General features: G+C 40.0%; 2 long non-coding RNA genes across 2 annotated transcripts in view; both read right to left on the reverse strand.

Moving 5' to 3' along the window:
- Positions 1–22,764, reverse strand: part of LOC309647946 — a 908,978-nt gene that overhangs the window by 314,820 nt on the left and 571,394 nt on the right. The gene's annotated exons all lie outside the window — the stretch shown is intronic.
- LOC309647958 overlaps positions 1–22,764 on the reverse strand; it is a 401,872-nt gene that overhangs the window by 153,578 nt on the left and 225,530 nt on the right. The gene's annotated exons all lie outside the window — the stretch shown is intronic.

Genomic DNA, 22,764 nt, shown 5'->3' on the forward strand with positions numbered 1-22,764 from the left:
ATTGAATCCTGTTTTCATTAACTTCTTGGAACAGGGTACTCAGTTTTCTTAGATTTTCTTCTCTGTTGCAAAATGATTAAAACTACTTGATTTCAATGGATAATTTTTTCTCTGGAAAGCTGCAAAAAAGGCAGCAGGCAGCAATTATTTATGCATTTACTATTTCATTGTTAGTGCCCATATACCTGCTACAAATAAGCTTTTCATATTTGCCAACCTTCGCAATGATACATTGGTCTTATCAACTACTACTGCCTTTTCATATGTGTGTATATCTGTACATATATGTCTTTGCAGAAAAGAATATCCTGTATACTGTTGGAAGAATTTCAATTAAAAATGGTTATAACTTCAATTTTCAGATAGAATGCAAGGAAATACATTTTTAGTTTTAGCCTATTGTCGAGATAATTTGAGGCCTAGAAAATTACAAGCCTTTCATTAATATACTTATTGGAAGAGAAATTCCTCTCTGAATATTTAGTAGGTTGAAGATTCCTGGACAGTGAATGAGTCTTACATGTCTTTTTTTTTGCCACAGCAGCTAGTAAGAGTTCTGTAATTTGTAATCCTCTTGCTTCAAAAAAGTATTGAATGTAGATTACCATCAAAGACACATGTAGAGTAGAATTGCTAAAGATAAAAGGAAAGAATTAAAATGTGATAGGCAGGAAGAGAATTATATCCCAAACCTGGACTAATATTGAATTCTGCAATTTTAGCTCTAAGCTTCCTAAGACAAGAAATAAAACATAACGGATAAATATTTTTCATTACTGAATACAAGAAAGTAAATCATTTTGACAAGAGCAACAAGCTTTCACTGGTAAAAAAATCTGAAATAGATTCATCATATGGATCTGCAGGAGGAGACTACTGAGCTACATGAAGTCTATCTTAAAGAGGATTTTTTTTTAAAGCAGAAATGTTCTTGGTATGATTATTTCTTATACTGATACGTGAACAAAAATAAACTTGCTTGCTTATTATGAAGATGTAACTCAGCAGTCACCATGGACAAAAATGCTACATGGAAAGATTGTCATATCCTCGAAATTAGATGGCTGCTTAGAGTTACATAAACAAAGAAGAGCTGGAAAGAGTTCAGCATTATAACAGCAGCAACAAAAATACACTCAGGCAAAAGCTGCACTAAACAAAAGCCTCACCCTGGCAAGCCAGTGAGGGAAGTTACTCAGACCAGGCAGAACCCTTCCTGAGAAACCTCTGCTTCCTGGTTGGAAGCCTTTCCTCCAAATCCTAAGTTTTCCAGTCATTTTTTGAGAATTTTGCCCAGAGGGACATTTGCTGGGCTCCACGTCCCTCACTGCGCCCTGATCCAGACACCAGGTGAAGGAGCTCTCTCTTACCTCAGTGCCTTGGCACATGCAACTCCTCTGCTAAATGCCTCCATGGCCACCTCCTCTCCCTGCTGGGCCAAAACCTACTCAGCAGTCCTGGGGTAGTCTCTGCTTAAATACACTTCCTTCACAGACTCCTCCTTGACTGCCCAAATCCAAGATAGGTGTCCCCAGATCAGTGGGTCTTATCCCTGGCTACATGTTAGAAACACCTGGTATGCGTTTGAAACATGCCAAGGCCCCATCTCCATTTTCTCAGATTAAAACTAGAACACTCTGCTTTGATTGGTCTGGGTGAGGCACAGGCAGAGAGAGTTTTTAAAAGTTCTCCAGGTGATACTAATAAGCAGGCAATGCTAGGAACCTCTGTTCCATATGATCTCTTAGTTCTCTGACCTTCCCTATCATGACACTCACCAACAATTCAATTTAATTCAATACTAATGTATTGAGTCTTTTCTATGTGTTTAGGATAATTTGGTGACTACTTAGTGAGTGAAACAGGCAAGATCTCTACCTTTATGGAGCTTACAGATGAGTAAGGAGACAAATACTGAACAAATTATTTATAAGTGCAATGAATAATTAAAAAGGAGCAGTACAGGGTACGATGGTTAGCTGTAACAAAAAAGTAATCTAGTAGAGTAAATTGAATCACAATTTGCCATTCTTGACATTCATCCTGTTATAAGCAGACTGTGGAACTTGGCAGTGCCCTCCCACAGTGGTCACATCCTGTTGCATTGACGTTGATGTTGCACTGACATTGGCCATTGCTTTGGCCAATAGAAAGTTAATGGACGTCATGGAGCAGAGGATTTTAATGCATTTGATATTTTGTGCTTCAGCAATCCACCATGAGGAGAGCATGCTTTGAGAAGTCTGTGCCCCAGAATGAACACAAGTGTCTTAGACCAGAACCCAACTCACAGTGAGGAGCGAGGCCCAGCCAAACTTCGGCTTGAAGCAGAATGTCTGCAGGAACCCAGCCTGGATCAAGCAAACTACAGAGAACCTGCAGACCTGTGGGCAGGAGAACACATGCTGAGTGTTGTAAGCCTCCAAGTTTTGGGGTGGTTTGTTATGCAGCATCACAGTGGAAATAACTAACTAACATACCAGTCTGGGGATCAGACCACATTGCATTTGTTGAAATAAACCATGTTTACTTGTTCATCATTGTTTTTCCTGTTCCTGTCACACTGTGATATGTAACAGGTGCTCAAGAAATATGTGTTGAAGGAATGAAAATGTGGTTCCTGGCCTCTGTGACCTCTTAGGCTAGTGTGTGAGACAGGTCTGTGAACAAATAGTTACAATGTGAAGTGATAAATGCAGTAATAGAAGAGCTATGATCACATGGAGGTAGAAGGACTTCAAGTGTGGTGTTACCTACAACAAGGGAAAGTGTCAAAAACCAAGCACTCAGATTTGAACATAATAAGAACCACTTACTTTATCATCAGAAGCTTTTGTTAAGCTTCCTGATGCAAGCCGGGGTACTTTAAAAGTCACATAAATAGACGTATAGTTTCTCCCATGACTCAATAAATTGTATGTGTTTAAAGATTTCCAACATATATACTATATATATATATGTATATTTTAGCTGGGTTTGGGAAAAGAGAGGGCCAAAGTGTTTGTAGTTAATCTGCCATTTTTCAAACCAGAAATCCAAAATATTGTTCATTATAACTAAAAATCGGAAACAATCTATACTCCTCCAAAGACGGAAGTTGTTGGATAAATTAAGTATATGTGCATGCCAAAATAACATGTAGGCACTCAAAATCATACACTGAAGATTATTTAATGACAAGAAGAAATACTCAGAATAGAAAATGATTGCAAAACTCAGAATATAGAATTCTCTTTACAGTGTGACCTACCTCAACTTTTTCACTCACATATCAAAATAATAGTTCTTAGTATATTTGGATGAGGGGATTGCAACAAATTTATTTCATTTATTTCAAGACATTCAGCTTTTTAAATGTTACTTTTATAATCAGAAAAATAATTTTAAAAACCTATACCAATATTTTCTTCATATCTAATTGTTTAGCAAATCTCTCCAATCTTGACTATGGATAATTTTATCTGTTGGTGAATAAAGCAATCATAATCTGATTATTTTGCCATCCAATTACCAGATTGATTGATTACATAATTTTTCAAAGCCTCAAATTCCCAAAATGTACATGCTTAAAAATACCATTTCTTCTAGGACATTTTCCTGCTTCCCACCACTTTCCAGATGAATAAAAAAAGGTAATGGGGTTATAGAGAGAAAGGTCTTCAAAATTCAGCATTACTAACACAAATACACTTTTTCAGTCAACTGCCCTTTTGCATTCAGCTTTGCACAACTGGGTATGAAAAGCATTCCCATTTCATCTATATTAAATGTTCTAAATTACATTCTCAAAAGTCCCTTAGGTGTACCTAACTAACAGTCCACTAATAATTTCAAACAGCATGACCAAAGCAGGAAGTTGCATCCCTAAATAAAGCAGGAGGTTCTGCTTAAAGCCTCACCATGGGACATTTCATTTCTTCTGAATCTGTGTGCCATGATTTGTTCATTTCTAAATTTTCAGATTGCAAGCAAGTCTTCTAGATTATAGAGGTGAGAGTACTAACATTTTCATCTAGGTTGTTACATTTCTTAGCTCAAGTGAGAGGGTATGTACATCTATAGTCAATTACCTTAAATGTCATGGTAGTTTTTTTTTTTTTAAAGTCTCTTGCCATTGAATAAAAATCCAAGCTCTTCGCCATGTTCTTTAAGGATCTGTTGTGCAGTCTGTAAAGATAACGTTAAATAAATGAACAGGGTTAGTGAGGGTCTTGGAGGGTAAGAGATGGGATAGTGTGGAGAACCCAGAGCTTGTGATGAGACAGAGCTTGGTTTTTTCAAGGAATGGCGAGAAAGCCGCTGTGGCTGAAGCACAGGGAGCAAGATGGAGAATCATATGGCTCTTCAACAATACAGTAGCCGCCCTCCCCCCCCTTATCTGCAGGGATGTGTCCCAAAACCCCTGCTGGATGCCTGAAACCGAGGATAATATGGAGCCCTATATATACTGTTTTTTCTTATACTAATGGGCAAGTGGTGTGTTCAGCGTGGACACACCAGGCAAAGGGATGATTCAGGTCCTGTGGGATTGAGGCCAGAGATTTCATCAAGCTACTCAGAAAGCAGGCAATTTAAAACTTATGAAGTGTTTCTTTCTGGAATTTTCCATTTAATATTTTCAGAAAACTGTAGACCATGGCTGGCTGAAACCACAGAAAGCAAAATTTTAGATAAAGGGGGACTATACCGTATTGTTCTTGATTAACCCAGATCTCTGAGTTGGCTATAGTGCCTCCTCCTAAAGTGTTGATCCAGTGCCCTGTGTTCTCAACAGCTAACATCACGGCCCTCCCGCCCAGCCTTGTCCCCAGCAGGCTGGCACTACAGCAGGCCAGCAGGGACACTGGGGTGTACTCTGACCCCAGGATGGAGCCCCTAGAGCAACCTTCCCTGCTGGCTGAAGACAGCTCTATACTTGGAGTTACTTCTTACTGACTCACAGGACCACCCTGCCCACGATTCAGACAAGAGAGAAACTTTGAGATAAGCAGAAAATAACTTAAGAAAGTAACTTTATTCATTCAGTAAATATGCAATCCAACTTGTGAGAAATTCATGTACTTCACCACAAAGAATAGGATGAATGGGTGTGAGATATGGGGAAAAAGACTAATGTTGGTCTCTTCTTGTTAACTTCATCTGTGAAGACTAGAAGTATGCCTGGCACATGCAGGTACTAAAATAATGTTTGTGATATGTATGAATAAATGGCTGATTGTAGGGCTGGGACAGAAAGGTACAAGATGACCGTGGACCATCTTGTTACGCCAGAAGTAAGGAAGTGATCAAAAAAATGCATGGACATAACAAAAGCATAGGTAAGCCAGCTTGAAGAAGTTTTGCTGGGCAAATCTGGGACAATTTTAAGCATCACAATAAGTAAGAATAGTAACCCACTGAATAAAATAAGAATCTATGAGTCTATACCGATAATATTAATATAGTAAAAAAAATTGGAAAAGGGAGGGTTCTTCCTTTAAGAATAATTCAGACAGATAAATGTGGATGGAATAGTGGACTTGGAAATTCACCATTTTCCAATTATCATAATAAAGATTGATTTGGGCAAGAATCATTAATGGATGCTAAATCTTGGGGGAAGAGTGTGATGAAGAATAGGATTTTTATACATTCTTAATATGACTACCTCCAGATTGCTTATTAGTTGTGCCGATAAATTCAAAGAAATGACATGACTTTGATTAAATGCAATCTAAATGAGCTATGTGATCTTAAACTGGATCCTGTGTTAGAGGTTACAAAGAAATTATAAAGGACTTTATTTGAATAATTGACAATATTGGAATATGGACTGCTTAGATAAAAAGTATCATATCTATGTTAAATTTCCTGAAGTTGATAACTGTACCAAGGACACATAAAATAATAGCTTCATTCTTAGGAAATACATACTGAAATGGTAAGAGATAAAGGGGCATGATAAATACCACCCATCTGAAAGAATTTCATGAGGGAAATATTGGACATAACGTATGCCTACAGAGAAAGGAAAAGATACAACAAATATTGCAATGTAAAAATTTGTTTATCTGTGTAAAAGGTATTATGCTTTGTATTATTTTGGCAACTTTTCTGTGAGCTTGAAATTATTTCCAAATAAAAAGTTAAAGATATAATATAGCAAATACATAAAACAAAATAAGGTCAGAGTCGGTATAATCTGAGTACTACTGCTGGTCAAATAATGGGAGGAATTTTGACCAGAGGAAATGAGAGGGCAAGGAGGTCTTTAAGCCAGGAAACAAACAAACAAAAACAAAAGACAAAAAAACTTTACAGGAGCAGAGATATGGAGGAGAAAAATAAAGGAATAGGGAGAAAAGAGTCCTGTTTAGCTAGGTGTATACAATTATAGAGATAAATCAGTAATGGTAATTTGGAGATATATTGTGAGAATCTATCTTGAATGTCCAAGTACAGATTATCAACTCAAATCCAAACAACTATATTGTAAGTAATACATCCTATCTTCACATATGATAAGTTACAATAAAGGCCATAAAGGAAGATTTTTTAAAAGTATCATTTCAGAGAAGAAAAGATTATTTCTAGCTCTTTCTAAATCGAAATAAACACTAATCAAACAAAAAATTCGGAATATGCTGCTCACATATTTAGTTATAAAACTAAACCCCAAATATGCTGCTCAGGAAATTAAAAAAAAAAAAGTGGAGACAAGTTATTACAGTGAACTTTGGACCCAATTCAAATTCCCTCAGAATTTTCATTTTATTCAACTATTTGTTAAGTTGATGAAACATTATTTGAAAGAAGATTTGCATTTTCTAATCATAGGCAGCTCTTTTCTTTCCTCAAGTTACTTCAGCCTGCACAATCAACCCTTTCAAATGAAAAGGATTCTCCTGTCAAGGCTTCTCTCTCTGAGCTGGAAGCTACTTTGCAGCAAGCAAAATATGGCAGGTCAGCTGCATGCTGTTCTGCATTCTGGGCAAAAGAATACATTCCGCCTGGTCCTTGCGGGAGTTATCAATGGGCCCAAGGAGAGTGTTTCACAAGATCAAAGGGAGCTGTGAGGTCAAGGGGGCCCGGCTGGTGCAGAGGTCAGGAGGCTGAGCCCCCTGGAGGAGGTAATTGGTAGCTTTGTGTCTCAATGGAGTGAAGTGGGTAAAAGCTGGATTAGAGAAGGTCAAAGAGAGAATTGAAAGAAAGAAATTTACAGGAACAGGTGTGAACTTTTAGCTAAGAGAAATTATTTAACCAAAAGAACAAGGTTAAGAGAAGAGATAATCAAAGCCCAAGGAGTCAACAGGGAATATGGTACTCTCCCTGGACAGGGCTCAGACCCTGGGCACAGTGAGCATGAGGGAGCTGGCAGTACCACCAGATGAGGGGGGTTGAAAATCATGGTTAATGGAAAGCTACCTATTATGAAACAGAGTTGGGAAAATCAGACTTGGAGAACTTGAATCCAACAGAGTGTAATAAGAAGGGCATTTAAATCCGTATGTCAGAGTGGTTAATGGATTAGAAGCTGTGAAAAGTATAAGTGAGACAAAGATAAAAGAGGAAAGAGTGTTACTAAAGAAAAAAGAACAGAGAGAGGCTTCCAGGAAGAAATATTTTATGTTAAAAACAGTGGCTAAGCCAACAAAAGGAACTCAGCGCAATGTTCTTTTATATAGGTGTCTATAAGATTTGTTATTAAAAAAGTTTTAATCATAAAATATTTGCTTCGTAAAAACTCTACATTTAATATACATATAAAATGTAAGACATAATAATCAAATGAATACTCACAACACTACCACCCTATGTAGGAACTAGCACATTACCAACTTCCTGTAAAAGGGAAGCCTGAGCTCCCTCCCCTGCTTCCCTGCACAGAGATTATGTGGAATCATGCATGTGGGGCTTATCTTTTCCTTTGTAAAAATATTTTTTCCACATATGTATATATCCCAAAACATTATATTGGTTGGTTTTCTCTCTTTTTGAACTTTATAAATATGGTAACACAGTACCACTGGATGTAGTTTTATATGATTTTATCACTGATGTTTATGCATTGTGTTAGTCAAGTTTCTCCAGAGAGGCAGATCTAATGGGAGGTAGATATATATTTATTAATTTTAAGGAATTGACTCATATGATAGGGGGGACTGGCAAGTCTGAAATTTGTAGACCAGGCTGCCAGGCTGGAAATGGAAACTCAGGCAGGGTCTCTATGTTGCAGTCTTGAGGCAGAATTCCTTCTAAAGCCATATATGACAAACCCACAACCAACATCATCCTCAATGGTGAAAAACTGAAACCATTTCCTCTAAGATCAGGAACAAGACAAGGGTGCGCACTCTCACCACTGTTATTCAACATAGTTTTGGAAGGTTTAGCCACGGCAATCAGAGAAGAAAAAGAAAGAAAAGGAATCCAAACTGGAAAAGAAGAAGTAAAACTGTCACTCTTTGCAGATGACATGATACTATACATAGAAAATCCTAAAGAAGTCCCCTGGAAAACTACTAGAGCTAATCAATGAATTTGGTAAAGTAGCAGGATACAAAATTAATGGACAGAAATCTCTTGCATTCCTATACACTAACAACGAAAGATCAGAAAGAGAAATTAAGGAAACACTCCCATTTACCATTGCAACAAAAAGGATAAAATACCTAGGAATAAACCTACCTAAGGAAGCAAAAGGCCTGTATGCAGAAAACTATAAAACACTGATGAAAGAAATCAAAGACTATACAAACAGATGGAGAGATATACCATGCTCTTGGATTGGAAGAATCAACATTGTGAAAATGACTATACTACTCAAAGCAATGTACAGATTCAATGCAATCTCTTTCAAACTACCAATGGCATTTTTCACAGAACTAGAACAAAAAATTTTACAATTTGTATGGAAACACAAAAGACCCCGAATAGTCAAAACAATCTTGAGAAAGAAAAACGGAGCTGGAGGAATCAGGCTCCCTGACTTCAGGCTATTGTACAGCAATACAAGGCAACAGTAATCAAGACAGTATGGTACTGGCACAAAAACAGAAATGTACACCAATGGGACAGGATAGAAAGCCCAGAGATAAATCCATACACATATGGTCACCTTACCTTTGACAAAGGAGGCAAAACTATACAATGGAGAAAAGACCGTCTCTTCAATAAGTGGTGCTAAGAAAACTGGACAGCTACATGTAAAAGAATGAAATTAGAACACTTCCTAACACCATACACAAAAATAAAGTCAAAATGGATTAAAAAACTAAATGTAAGACCGGACACTATAAAACTCTTAGAGGAAAACATAGGTAGAACACACTATGACATAAATCACAGCAAGATCCTTTTTGATCCACCTCCTAGAGTAATGGAAATAAAAACAAAAATAAACAAATGGGACCTAATGAAACTTAAAAGCTTTTGCACAGCAAAGGAAATTATAAACAAGACGAAAAGACAACCCTCAGAATGGGAGAATATATTTGCAAACGAAGCAACTGACAAAGGATTAATCTCCAAGGTGCACAAGCAGCTCATGCAGCTCAATATCAAAAAAACAAACAATCCAATCCAAAAAAGGACGGAAGACATAAATAGACATTTCTCCAAAGAAGACATACAGATTGCCAACAAACACGTGAAAAGATGCTCAACATCACTAATCATTAGAGAAATGTGAATCAAAACAACAATGATTTATTAGACAAAGAAGAGATCTCAGTGGAGTTGGAATAACTAGGTTCCAGTTGTGTCCATGGGCCAAGCATGTCCCCCTGTGGACCTCAGCTTCATCATCTCCAAAATGATTAGACTCAGTTCATGGGACCTCTTCCAGCTCTAACATTCAATGATCCTATTATACCCTGTCTCTTCATTCCTACCCGACTGCAGAGCACAGCAAGAAATAAGCTTCCTTCCAAATAACGACTTGGGACACCTCCACCCCTGTCCGTGGGCAGCCCCACCACAGTGCTCTGGTAGACCAGGAGAAGGTTTAGGCCCTTGCCTCCCCCTCGCTGCTCCCTCTTCCCCTCCACTTTTCCCCTCCACACTTGTCTCCAGACCTCGACTTCCTGGGTCACAGTGGGAAACTTCCACCTACCAGCTGGGTTGGTTTTATTCTTGAGAAAAGAGAACAGCTGGGTGATTTAAAGATGGAACTAACGACCCACTTAACTAGTCAACTCTAGTTGTCAAGCCCCAAAGCTGTATTTAAGGATAGGAGTTGTGGATGTGACATGAAAGCCAAGAGGCAGTATGGGACAGATGCATACGATCTAGACCCTGGCATTAAAGACCCGGCAATATCACTGGGGAGACAGTATAATAATATAAACAACTTATAATAAATAATGTTGCTAGGCACAAAAGTCCTTATTGCTACACCACCGAATATGCTGAATGCACCTGAACAAGGTACTTAACCTCTCTGTTTCTTGGATACTACCTCTGTAAGAAGATATTAAATATTTACATACAGACAAATATAGGTAGTAACTAATAGAATTAAATATAAAAATTTAATATTTAGAGAACTTATGCTCATGGCCCTGGGGATGGGGAGAGAAAGTCTACAATTTACTTTGGAACTTTCCGCAACAGGGCTGCTCACAGATCAGAGAGAACACTGAGGTTCTACTGTGGCATTTACCCTCTCCTGCCCCTCCCTCAAAACAGGGTCCTTCTCTGACCATCTGTCTTTGGGGTCTTACCTCTGATGTAGCCTTTGTGATAGACCCCCATACTGCCCTTACCCAAGACCTTGATAAAGGAGTGTGTTTCTCTCACTCTTTGAAGCACCCAAGGTGACAACATAACTAGTCTAACAGAGAGTGATCTGTGTTAGAAGGTGAGGGTCAGAGATGAAGTGGCTACTCTTCCTTGTCCTACCCTTTGCAAGGTGACAAGTGAATTAGCAGGTACCTTGGTGGTCTAAGCCAAAAAATGAGACAAATGATAGTAACCGAGGGCTATGTCTTGAGAACTCTGACGATCCTTTAAGGATTCCTGCATTGATTCAGTGAGTCCCCTTGTCTAAATATAAACATTATGCAGTCAGGTGTAGAACGGAGCCGGGAAACCTGGGTTTTATTCTTCCCTCTGCCACAGCTGTGTGATCTTGGTGGGAACTTATATCTCTGATTCCCAGTTTCTTCACCTTTGAAAGGAGACAATGTTTTTCTCTGTGTGACCTATAAAGTTAAGGGACTATAATGAAATAATGTATGTGAAGGCACTGACTATGAAGAATATCACACCTAGGAGAAAAGGAACCCTCCCACACTGGTGGTGGAAATGTAAATTAGTGCAGCCACAATGGAAAACAGTATGGAGGTTTCTAAAAAGCTAAAAGAACTACCATATGACCACCAATTCCACTCCTGGGTGTATACCTGAAAATAAAGAAAAACACTAATTTGAAAAGATACATGGACCCCAGTGTTCATAGCAGCATTATTTACAATTGTCAAGATATGGAGGCAACCTAAGTGTCCATCAACAGGTGAATGGATAAAGAAGATGTGCCATTTGCATCAGCCTGGATGGATTTGGAAGGCATTATGCTAAATTAAATAAGTCAGAGAAAGGCAAATACTGTATGATGTCACTTGTATGTGGACTCTAAAAAGAAATACAGTAAACTAGTTAATATAACAAAAAAGCAGACTCACAGATATAGGGAACAACCAGTGGGGAGATGGAAGGGGGAGGGGCAATATAGGATTAGGGGATTAAGAGCTACAAACTATTATGTATAAAGTAAGCTATACACAGGATATGTTGTACAACATGGGGAATATAGCCAATATTTTATAATAACTACAGACTATAACCTTTAAAAATTGTGAATCACAATGTTGTACACCTGTAACATATAATGTACAGCAACTATAGTTCATTAAAGAAAAAAAAAGAAAAAAAAAAACCCACAATGAGGTATCACCTCACATTGGTCAGAATGGCCATCATAAAAAAAATCTAGAAACAGTAAATGCTGGAGAGGGTGTGGAGAAAAGGGAACCCTCCTGCACTGTTGGTGGGAATGTAAATTAATACAGCCACTATGGAGAACAGTATGGTGGTTCCTTAAAAAACTAAAAATAGAAGTACCATATGACCTAGCAATCCCACTACTGGGCATATACCTTGAGAAAACCATAATTCAAAAAGATACATGTGGGACTTCCCTGGTGGCGCAGTGGTCCCAATGCAAGGGACACGGGTTCGATCCCTGGTCCAGGAAGATCCCACATGCCATGGAGCAACTAAGCCTCTGCACCACAACCACTGAGCCTGCACTCAAGATCCCGCGAGCCACAATTATTGAGCCCACGCACCTAGGGCCTGTGCTCTGCAATAAGAGAAGCCACCTCAGTGAGAAGCCTGTGCACCACAATGAAGAGTAGCCCCTGCTTGCCACAACTGGAGAAAGCCCGTGCGCAGCAACGAAGACCCAATCAGCCAAAAAAAAAAAAAAGATACATGTACCACAATGTTCATTGCAGCACTTAGCCAGGACATGGAAACAACCTAAATGTCCATCAGCAGATGAATGGATAAAGCAGATGTGGCACACATATACAATGGAATATTACTCAACCATAAAAAGGAATGAAATTGAGTTATTTGTAGTGAGGTGGATGGACCTAGAATCTGTCATACGGAGTGAAGTAAGTCAGAAAGAGAAAAACAAATACCATATGCTAACACATATATATGGAATCTAAAAAAAAAAAAAAAGGTTATGAAGAACCTAGGGGCAGGACAAGAATAAAGATGCAGACGTAGAGAATGGACTTGAGGACACAGGGAGGGGGAAGGGTAGGCTGGGACGAAGTGAGAGAGTGACATGGACTTATATATACTACCAAATGTAAAACGGATAGCTAGTGGGAAGCAGCCGCATAGCACAGGGAGATCATCTTGGTGCTTTGTGACCACCTAGAGGGGTGGGATAGGGAGGGTGGGAGGGAGGCTCAAGAGGAAGGGGATATGGGGATATAGGTATACATATAGCTGATTCACTTTGCTGTATAGCAGAAACTAACACAACATTGTAAAGCAATTATTCTCCAATAAAGATAAAAAAAAAAAATAACAGAAGCTCTTCTTAATTTCCTGGATCACAGAAATGCTGCCATTCTGTTCAAGCCTAAGAAAGCGGGGAGCAGATGTTGAAAATTACAAAAAAAAAAAACAAAAACGAAACCTCAGTCTTTGCTCTTAAGTCCTTCAACAGATTGGTCGGGGCCCACCAACATTATGAAGGATAATCTGCTTTACTTAAAGTCTACTGATTATACATTTTGATCACATCTGAAAAGTATCTCCACAGCAACAACTAGACTAGTGTTTGACCAAACCACTGGGCACCATAACTTAGCCAAGTTGACATGTAAAACTAACCGTCACATGTTTCTAAGATTAACCCTTGTTTTGTGAAGCTTTAGTTCATTTCAGCTCACTTGCCATTCCATTATTTTCACATTCTCTTGTCAATCAACGCTTAGGTGTATCCATTTCTCTGGTGTTGTGAACAAAGCTGCAATAAACATTCATGTGCCTGTCCCCTTGTGCACATATGCAAGAGTTCTTAAAGAGTGTAGGAATGGAATTGCTGGGTTGTAGACTATGTTAATTCAACTTTAAAGGATAGTGCTAAACTGTTTACTAAGGTGATTGCATCAACTTACATTCTTTCAAAACATTTAATTAGGTGGAGTTGTGGTTTTCAAAATTCGAGTTCCAAAAGCAGGTGTAGATACATGAAGAGTCGAATTCATTTGATGATTTGATCCTTTTACATGCTTTCTCCCCTTGTACCTCCATATCCACCTCTCAATTATTTAGAAGTTGAAATGAGAAGTGAGGCAAGGTTTAGGAAGAGCTTTTAATAAAGACATAGTAAGGTACTCCTTCATGCAGCAGGAGCATCTGCTATGTACCCAGCACTGTGCTAGGCATTGGGCAGGGTATGTAATGTTGGATGATGCCCCATGCATGCCTTCATAACTAAGAGTCTGGAAGGGACATAGATGTATCAATAGGCAATTATAACTGCTAAGATTGAGTAAGTATACCTATCAGGATACAGTAGGAGTACCTACTTATAGACTTGAGGATTGGAGGACATTTCATAGGATATTTAACCACTTATGGTAACTAGTAATATATAGGCATTGGTAGACGTGAGTAGATATATGCATGGGTAGATAGGTGGCATTAAAGCTATTAAATATTTGAGTTGCTATATAGTGTCCACTGGAGACTGTACTAAGCCTACCTCCCTGGGGTAGTATAAGACTTCTCACATATACAGAGTTCAGTGAAGGAAAATTTCAGTTTTCCATAGTAAGAAATCACTACCCTCAAGGTGGAAGAGACTAGTATTAGGGACCCCAAATTCTCCTGATCATGTCAAAGCCATCTCTGAACATTTCTTTTGGAAGCTTCTTCTTATCCCTTTGAGCAAGGTACCAAGGAAGCTGTAGAAGTGAGTTTTTTCTTGATCCTGACATGAGCGTAACTTGAACCAAGAGTTTAGGAAGAGAGCAGAGAGACTTTTCATTCCCTCCCAGTGATGGCACAAGAGCAATTGCTTTTCATCTGCTTGAGTTGTAGGATGTCATTCACATAAGTTTGCCAAATGATGTGGTTTATTTCTAAATGATACTCTTCTTAGAATAACAAGCATTTATTTCTAGGGTAGTGGCTCTTAACCTGTTGTTTCTTTGCTGCATATTTGTTAGCAAGTATATTGATTAAGAATGCAAGCTCTTTTCTTTGCATAATTCATTTTCTGTAGCTACTCTTCCTAATCAGGTCTTTGCATTCTGTAATAAGCGTCTTTATAGGAATGCATAACTATAAAAATAGGCTGAAATTCAATACACAGAAACAGTGAGCTTCAGACCAGCTAGCAGGGAGATTTATTTTAGCAATATAGCTCTATGGAAGCTGCTGCTTGGTACTTTTTATCCAGCTTACAACACTTTATCTCCTTATGTTGGCCAGAGTTAGTCCTAAGAGTAGGATTCATCTTTAGGAAACCTTAAGTGTCAATAAACTGCATTGGTCTTGCAGAAGTCTCCAGCCCCGTGAATTCTGAGGAGTATGGCATACCATCCCAGTAACATATCAGTTCCTTCAGACTCTATACTTTACCTGCCTCTTTTGTCAATTTGTCTGTCTCCCCTCTCCTAGTAACACTAGGCATCATAGTACTTGCAGTGGGTGGGGCACAGAGCTGGAAGCAGGGCCATTAAAATGCACTCATCTATGGAATCCTCCACAGTTCACTGTCCTCCCTAATCCCTGCTTTTCTAGAATGCAAATGTAACTACACAGGACCCTATGGGGCGTTCCCAGGGCAGATCCCTCTCCCACATCCTCTGCTTTAGCTCCTCTCTGAAGTACCTAGATATTAGAATCTGATGCATAATTCCTGAGTTGTTTTACAGTTGCTAAAATCCCCACCGAATAGAAGAAATTAACTACTTGATGACCATGAACACATAGTCCCCAGACCTCCTGGTGCCTAAGGATTGATAATGGTAACCCCTGTGACACCATCATCAACCAATCAGAGAATTGTGCACGAGCTGATCACATACCCTGGGATGCCCCTCCCTCATCTTGCCTTTAAAAATGCTTTGCTGAGGGCTTCCCTGGTGGCGCAGTGGTTGAGAATCTGCGTGCCAATGCAGGGGACACGGGTTCGAGCCCTGGTCTGGGAAGATTCCACATGCCACGGAGCAACTGGGCCCATGAGCCACAACTACTGAGCCTGCGCGTCTGGAGCCTGTGCTCCCAACAAGAGAGGCCGCGATAGTGAGAGGCCCGTGCACTGCGATGAAGGGTGGCCCCCGCTCGCCGCAACTAGAGAAAGCCCTTGCACAGAAATGAAAACCCAACAAAGCCAAAGATAAATAAATAGATTAATTAATAAAATTGTGCAATCTTTAAAAAAAAAAAAAATGCTTTGCTGAAAGCCATAGGGAAGTTTGGGCTTTTTGAGCACTAGTTGTCCTGGGCTTCTTGTGTGGCGCCTTATAATAAACACTGCATTTTCTTTCACCACAATCCGGTGTCAATAGATTGACTTTACGGTGTGTTTGCGAGTGAAACCACGCTTGGTTGGGTAACACTAATAGTCAGTTTTATGATGCCTCTTCACAAAATTCCCCTGCCCCCAGTGAGAGATTAGAGAATTTTTAAAGAAACACAACTCTTCCAGAGAAGGGATCTCCACATACTGATATTTCTCTTTTACCAAAAGCCTTGTTTTCTTCAGAGCTAAACATCACCAGTTTAGCTCATGAGTGGACAAGTCATGCCCATGTGCACCACACTCCACTGATGGACGAGTCATACTCGGGAACACTGAACTTCTAATCAGCAACTTTGAAATTGCCAGCCTTAAATGTGAATGCTCAGCCAAGGATCACTATATATTTGAGGAATGCATCCAACATGAAAGAGAAAAACAAACAAACAAGTAAAAAAGGTCCCATAAAACACAGAGACAATGCAGAAGAAAACAAACAAAAATCTATATTTAATATCTTCAGAACAATAAAAGATACTACATCAATAAAACAAACACAAGAGGCTATAAAAAAATCAACGGATTAGAAAGAGCCCTTAAAATTAGAAATGTGGTAGTAGAATACACAATTCAATAAAACGACTAGAGGATGAAGTTGAGGAACTCTCAGAAAATAGAACCAAAGGGGACAGAAAATGGAAGAAAGAAAAGAAAATTAGAAAATCAATCCAGAAAGTCTAACATCAAACTAGTAACAGAGACATAAAGACAAAGATGAGGAAATTATAAGAGAAATAATAAAAGATTTTCCAGACATGAAAATACTTAAAAAAAAAAAGATCTTCCCTGCTTCCCTTCTTGGGAGGCAGCTGGAAGAGGAGCTCAAGCAAAATAGGGAGTAAACAAAGAGGAAGACCAAGAAAAATTGGTATCCATCTAAAATGAGAAGGAAGAAAGGGAAGCCCTAGATGTGTTTGGGAGGAGGAGCTGACTACTTGATCTAGATCAACATCTAGTTAAACACTGGAAAAATATTAGGGGGCGTTGTAGAGAAAAGGAGAAACTATTAACTTTAGGAAAAATGTTGTACAAGAAAGGAAATGTAATTGTAACACACTTCTTGACTCAGTACAGTATTTATGTAGCTATGATAATATAAAATAAAGATTGTGAGATAATATTGGGAGGAGGAAGGGACAGGAAGTAAGGATGAGTGGGGATGAGGATGATGCAGGAGAGCTGAAGTATCAGCCACCATAATAAGATCAGTATATTATGTCTACAATTAACAAATCAAGAGGTAGCAGGATAGGCATATTATTTTAAAATACGTGTTACACATCAGAAGAAACCTATCGAAGAGTGGAAAGAGATGGAATCTATGGAATGGGCTCTGAGATGGGAAATAGGGGGGCAGGGGTGGCTATGTTCACCATAAATCTTATAACTCGCTTCCTGTTTAAACTATGTGCATACACTCCATCGATAGAAATAAAAATTAACTTTCAAAATAATGCGATAGGGGTTCTTTTATATAAATTACTCTGCATAGCTCTAAGTTTTTCCTTAGGATTGATCACTAGAAATAAAATTACTGGATCAAAGGACTTGATCATTTTAAGGCCACATATATATCTATAGATCTGTATCTCTCAATCTACTATCTATCATCTATCTATCTATCATCTATCTATGTATCTAAATATCTATCTATCTATCAGTTTTCTCCCTGGCTTACTGGCAATTCATAGAGTGCCTGTTTCCTCACATTCTCATCAACGTGAGATATCCCCATTAAAAAGTTTTTGCTGGTCTGATGAGTAAAACTATTTTAAAATTTGTTTAAAAATTATTTTAGTCTCAATATTTTGATTTATTTTAATTTTTGGTAGTGCCGTAGACAAACAGTGTAATACATCTATGCTAAATGATTCAAGCCTTACATAAGCAAAGATTAAACAAAGAAGGTAACTTTTCAATCCCTTTCTAGTCTCCACTCCCCTACCTAGGAGTGACCAGGCTTAACAGGTTTTAGTTTATAGATAAAATAGATATACAAATAGTTATTTTTATATAAATGGAATAATACAACCCTTGTTTTACAAATTGCTTTCTATGCTTAAGAATACATCTTGGCAATTTCCCCAAGTCAAGTTTTTAAATAATATTTGCTCTTCTGCATTTGGAACAAGGCATTGTGGTCCATCCAGGGAAGCAGGTGGACCTCCATTACAACTGTGGTCGTGATGACATTACACAGGCATCAAGAGAGTGTAAAACTGTTTATTACTCACATAATGAGGCTCTCTGGGGAGAACAAAGCAGGCTCCCGAGCTGGTCTGTAAAAGGCTTGAGAAGAGAAGGGAGATTCTAGGGTGCTTAGGGAGCTGTGTGAGGTGATGTTCCCCACCTCCGGACTGTGGCTTGTGTGGTTTGAACTTGGCTGCGAGCGCCAATGGCTTCCTCATCAGCTTGCTGGGATGTGGGGCAGGGGAAGGGGATGGGGGCGCCTGGAGAGTTGTCAGCAGCCAGACATCAAATGTGGAGTCTGACTCGTCCTTACAAAATGTTGGCTGTTCCTCGAGAGCTTAGTTTGCACAGGTCCCCTTTACTCTGGGAAAATAATTCTCTGGCTTCCAAAGAGTAGATGGAGCTAAGAGACAGACTAAGGCAATGACTTTGTGTTTGTTGTTGCTTTAGTAACCTCCCAGGCTGCCGACCACGCTCCTGATGGCCGAAGAATGGCAGGTGACGAGTCAGGCTGGCCCGCCAGCGCACGTGGCGCCCCTGTGGGTCTCCATCTGGAGAGGCCGAAGCGCGCTCCTCTGCTCTGGTCTCATTTTACTGTTGTGTGCGAACCCACCCACCTCGTTCTTGATACGCTGCGTTGCCGGCCTGGTTGTGACCAGCTTCCTCATGCGTCCTGATGTTGCTTCAGGCCTGTTTTCCGCTAGCCTCTGAAGGGCTTTCTCTGTCTCATTTATGGCAGTGAGTTATCCTCTGCTTTGGTCCCAGGAGGAGGATTCATCTTTGGCCCTCCCCCCTCAGATCTCTGTAGGCAATGAGATTAAGAGTGGAAAGAGGCCTCATATGTTCCGAGTCTCAGAACCACATGATTGACTATTGTCTACTCAGCAAGTGTGAAGGGCTAAGTGAGAGTAACCAGAAGGCATGATGACTGAGGTCTAATCACTGAATTTTGGGTAAAAGCTTGAAAATGGCCTGTTGATAGTACGTAATAGCCAGAACAATTGTTCTCGCCCTTGCAGAGAATTCTAATTAATATGGAAATGCAAAAGAAAAGGCTGAGTTGAGAACAGAAGGTCTTAAGGCATCAAGAGCTTGGCTTGATGCCTTAAGCAGAATTTACAGCCTGAGGAAGTATTTAGGCCCAATTTGACATTTCAGATCGAGAAGATTAAAGTCCAGGGTTTTTTCCACCTGGCATAATCCCAGCCTGTGGAAGCCACAGTTAATAATTATTTCCCTGGGCCTAGAGAGCGTTTCACAATAGAATCTCTGACCCTGGCAAGCCCATGGTGGGTTGTGGCCAGCGTTTTCCAAGCTGGCAGACAAAGGCTTGGGCTGCTCTGGGTGAAAAAGTCTTCAGCATGAAGTGCTGCTGTTCCTTTGTCCCCCACCACTTTTTGACCACCTTTGCATCACTAATCTCTCAATTCCACTTGCACTCTTGGCACTTGAGAGTGACTTGGCACTTGGAGGAACTGGCCGGCATGTGGAGGAACAGGAGGGAGAGTTTTAATGGCTGTGCATATCGGGATAGATCGGCCAAAGGTCTGCAGTGGGTCTGGATCTGTCAAGCACTCTGGAAACTTGAATTGCTGACAAACTGAAGGGTAAGGATTTGGTCCCTCACTAATGACAACAATGCGGGGTCACTCGGGATGCAAGAAGTTACAATCCAAGGCGAACCCACACACAAACATTGGGCACCTGTGCTGTCCAGCATGCTGTGCCAGATATTAGGAGACACTCAAAGCGAAGTTGATAAAATGGCAGATAATGTTCCCAGAGGAAGGAGCTTTAAGGCAGAGTTCCTGCCATTGACTCACTGCTATCAAACCACAGGCCCCAGCTTTGCTTTGTCATCTGTAATTGATGCACTTTTGCTCAGTTCCTTTTCCTAGAGGTAAGTCTTAGGAGACAGGTACTAATCTACTAATGATTCCAGTTTCTTCCTGGAGATGTAAAATCACAAATACCATCAAGTAAGGTAATGTATATATCACAGCACTGTGCTGGGGACACAGTGCTCACTTAACTGTTATCATCATCTACCCAAAGGTGCATGTCCCAGCCCTTCTCTTTCATCCATTTACTTCTTCCCTTCCCTCTCATGCCTCTTCTGCATTCCCTTCCTCTCCCCTTTCCTCCCTTTGCCTGATCTTGTTATTTTTGTTGGCTATCTCTCTACACAGATGATCTCTCTCCTGCACTGGATTGGCAGCTCTTGAGAATAGGACCTGTGTTTCTGGGTTTTGCTCTCTACTTTCATTGACTAGCACAGGGCCTCGCTGGTGGATTCACTTATACACACCAGAAAATGACCTGCATCTCAACCCTAGTGGAGATTACCTACTATGGGAATTGCCTACCTTATTATATCATCACCCAGTTTAAAGCAGGGCAGGATTGGTCCCAGAGCCCCCAAGTGTTACCATAACCACTGTGTCCAGCCTACATGTATAAGGTATGCAGGTGGAGAAAAGGGGAGGGAGGCAGAGGTGCCGCTAGGCAATAGCTGCAGCTCTTTTCCTGTATTTGTGGACTTCAAAACTGACCAAGGCCGCCTCGAGGAAGCTTTGTAGCAAAAGGATGGGAGGAAGATGGTTGTTTGGGAGGTTTCTCCCTGCTGCCTGAACTCAGAAGATTTTCTCAAACCATGGCCTTTCTAGCTAAGGGATTGAACACCTGTATGTAATACATACTTAGAGAAAACCTTAGGTAAAAGTGCCTAAGAGAGATGCAGAAGTTTTCTTCCCTTTTCTGAGAAAGAAAGGGATGAAAAAGTAAAATCCTTCTAGAAGATATAGCTCTTCTCCAGAGAAGGAAGTACTGGTCATTGGTCATTATTCATGGGTCCTTAGTGTGTGGGTATCAGTCACCCACCTACTCCAATGCTCTTTATCGGTCTCTTTCCCTCCATTTCCCCACCTATTATAAATACTCATTCTGCCCCTTGGAGGCATGTTTACTATCCAGACCTTCAGATTCCAGGTACCCAGCATGGCTCTGTACCAGGCCCAGGGTATCCTCCCTCATCCCATTGCATCAGTTACCTCTGTCAAATATTATCTGTCTTCTGTCCCACTCATTCAGGCCCTGATTGCTGACTTGAAATCCACACTTTCTTGGGCCATTTCAGGGGACAGCCTCTGCTGTCTAATGCATTATTTCCATTTAAACCAGATTCTCCTTGGAACCCAATGGTTTAAATCCAAAGAACTTCTGATGGTGAGGTTTTCAGGCATAAAGCCAGAGTAGTAGGGTTGGTCGATCTGAGTGGAGAAGAAGACAAAGCTTGAGCCCTTGGTGTTCCATTGCTCAGGTTGGAACAAAGCTTCAGGCTTCACTCGTAACGCTCAGCTACCATTTCTGAGATGTGCTCAAGTACATGTCTAAAATTATTTCTTGGGTAGGGTGTCAGAAAACCTGAGTTCCAGGTCCAGTCTACTGTTATACAGCTGTAATATTAGGAGAGTCTGGGTCTGAGTTTCTCATCTGTGAAATGAATGTGAAGGATTAGGTCACCTCGGAAGTTTCTTTCAGCTGTGATTCCACGACTTTCTGATACGAAACTTTGTAGGACTTGATTTAAACATGGTAGTAGGAGATTATCAAATGGTACCTGGAGAGGGAGGCTGAATGAATATGAAATGCCAGGGTAAATCTGGTCGTTTTGTCGTCTCTGTGTGAAAGGCAACTCAGAAGTCAGTCCTTCCCTAAGCAGCTCTAATTCGTGTGGAATTTCTGTTGCTGAAGTAGAAACACTCATTGCTAACACTTTCAATTAAGTTAAGTGACTTCATGTTCTGTTAAGTTCAGGCTGGCTAGGAATTTCATGACTTTTCCCTGAGTTCATTACAATAATGCTTAGCACTAGGTTCACATGGGTGATGTGTACTTGACAGTATTTTCATAATTGTGCAGCTATCATCAAGTTATGTTGATTCATGGCTGGATGAGAAATGACAGTGAATAGCATAGTTGTGAAACTTCACAGGGCACTGACATTTGTGCTTAAACCACAGAAAAATTCAGCAAGTAAGACTACTACGGCGGGAGTGCAATTGTGAAGACTTCATGAGAAAGTTCACAGATTCAAATGTAATTAAGCATGAATTAAACATGGTGAGCTACAGGGCTAGTTCTAGCAGTGCCGAAGCTACATTATGGAAAACCTCTTCAGAAATATGACCAGCTCCTTTTTAAACATATGTCAGATGCCTAACATATGGTCTCCTAAGGCCTCCAGCATACCTTGGGTGAGCCAGGGCAGTCAGCATATGCTTGGCACTGTTGAAGGTCTAGCTTATCAAGCCAAGAAGCCAGGGAGCATGATGGGGAATCAACCCATGATTGTCAGAATCTCACTTCTCCTTTAGAACAAGTATTATAAATTCAAAGAGAAGTTTGAGCCTTTGTAGGATATAGTGCTGTGTTCCGACTTTTCATGCTGGTGCAAGAAGCAACAAACCATGAAA

Source organism: Balaenoptera physalus, assembly GCF_965194825.1.
Source record: "Balaenoptera physalus genome assembly, chromosome: 18".
NCBI lineage: Eukaryota > Metazoa > Chordata > Mammalia > Artiodactyla > Balaenopteridae > Balaenoptera > Balaenoptera physalus.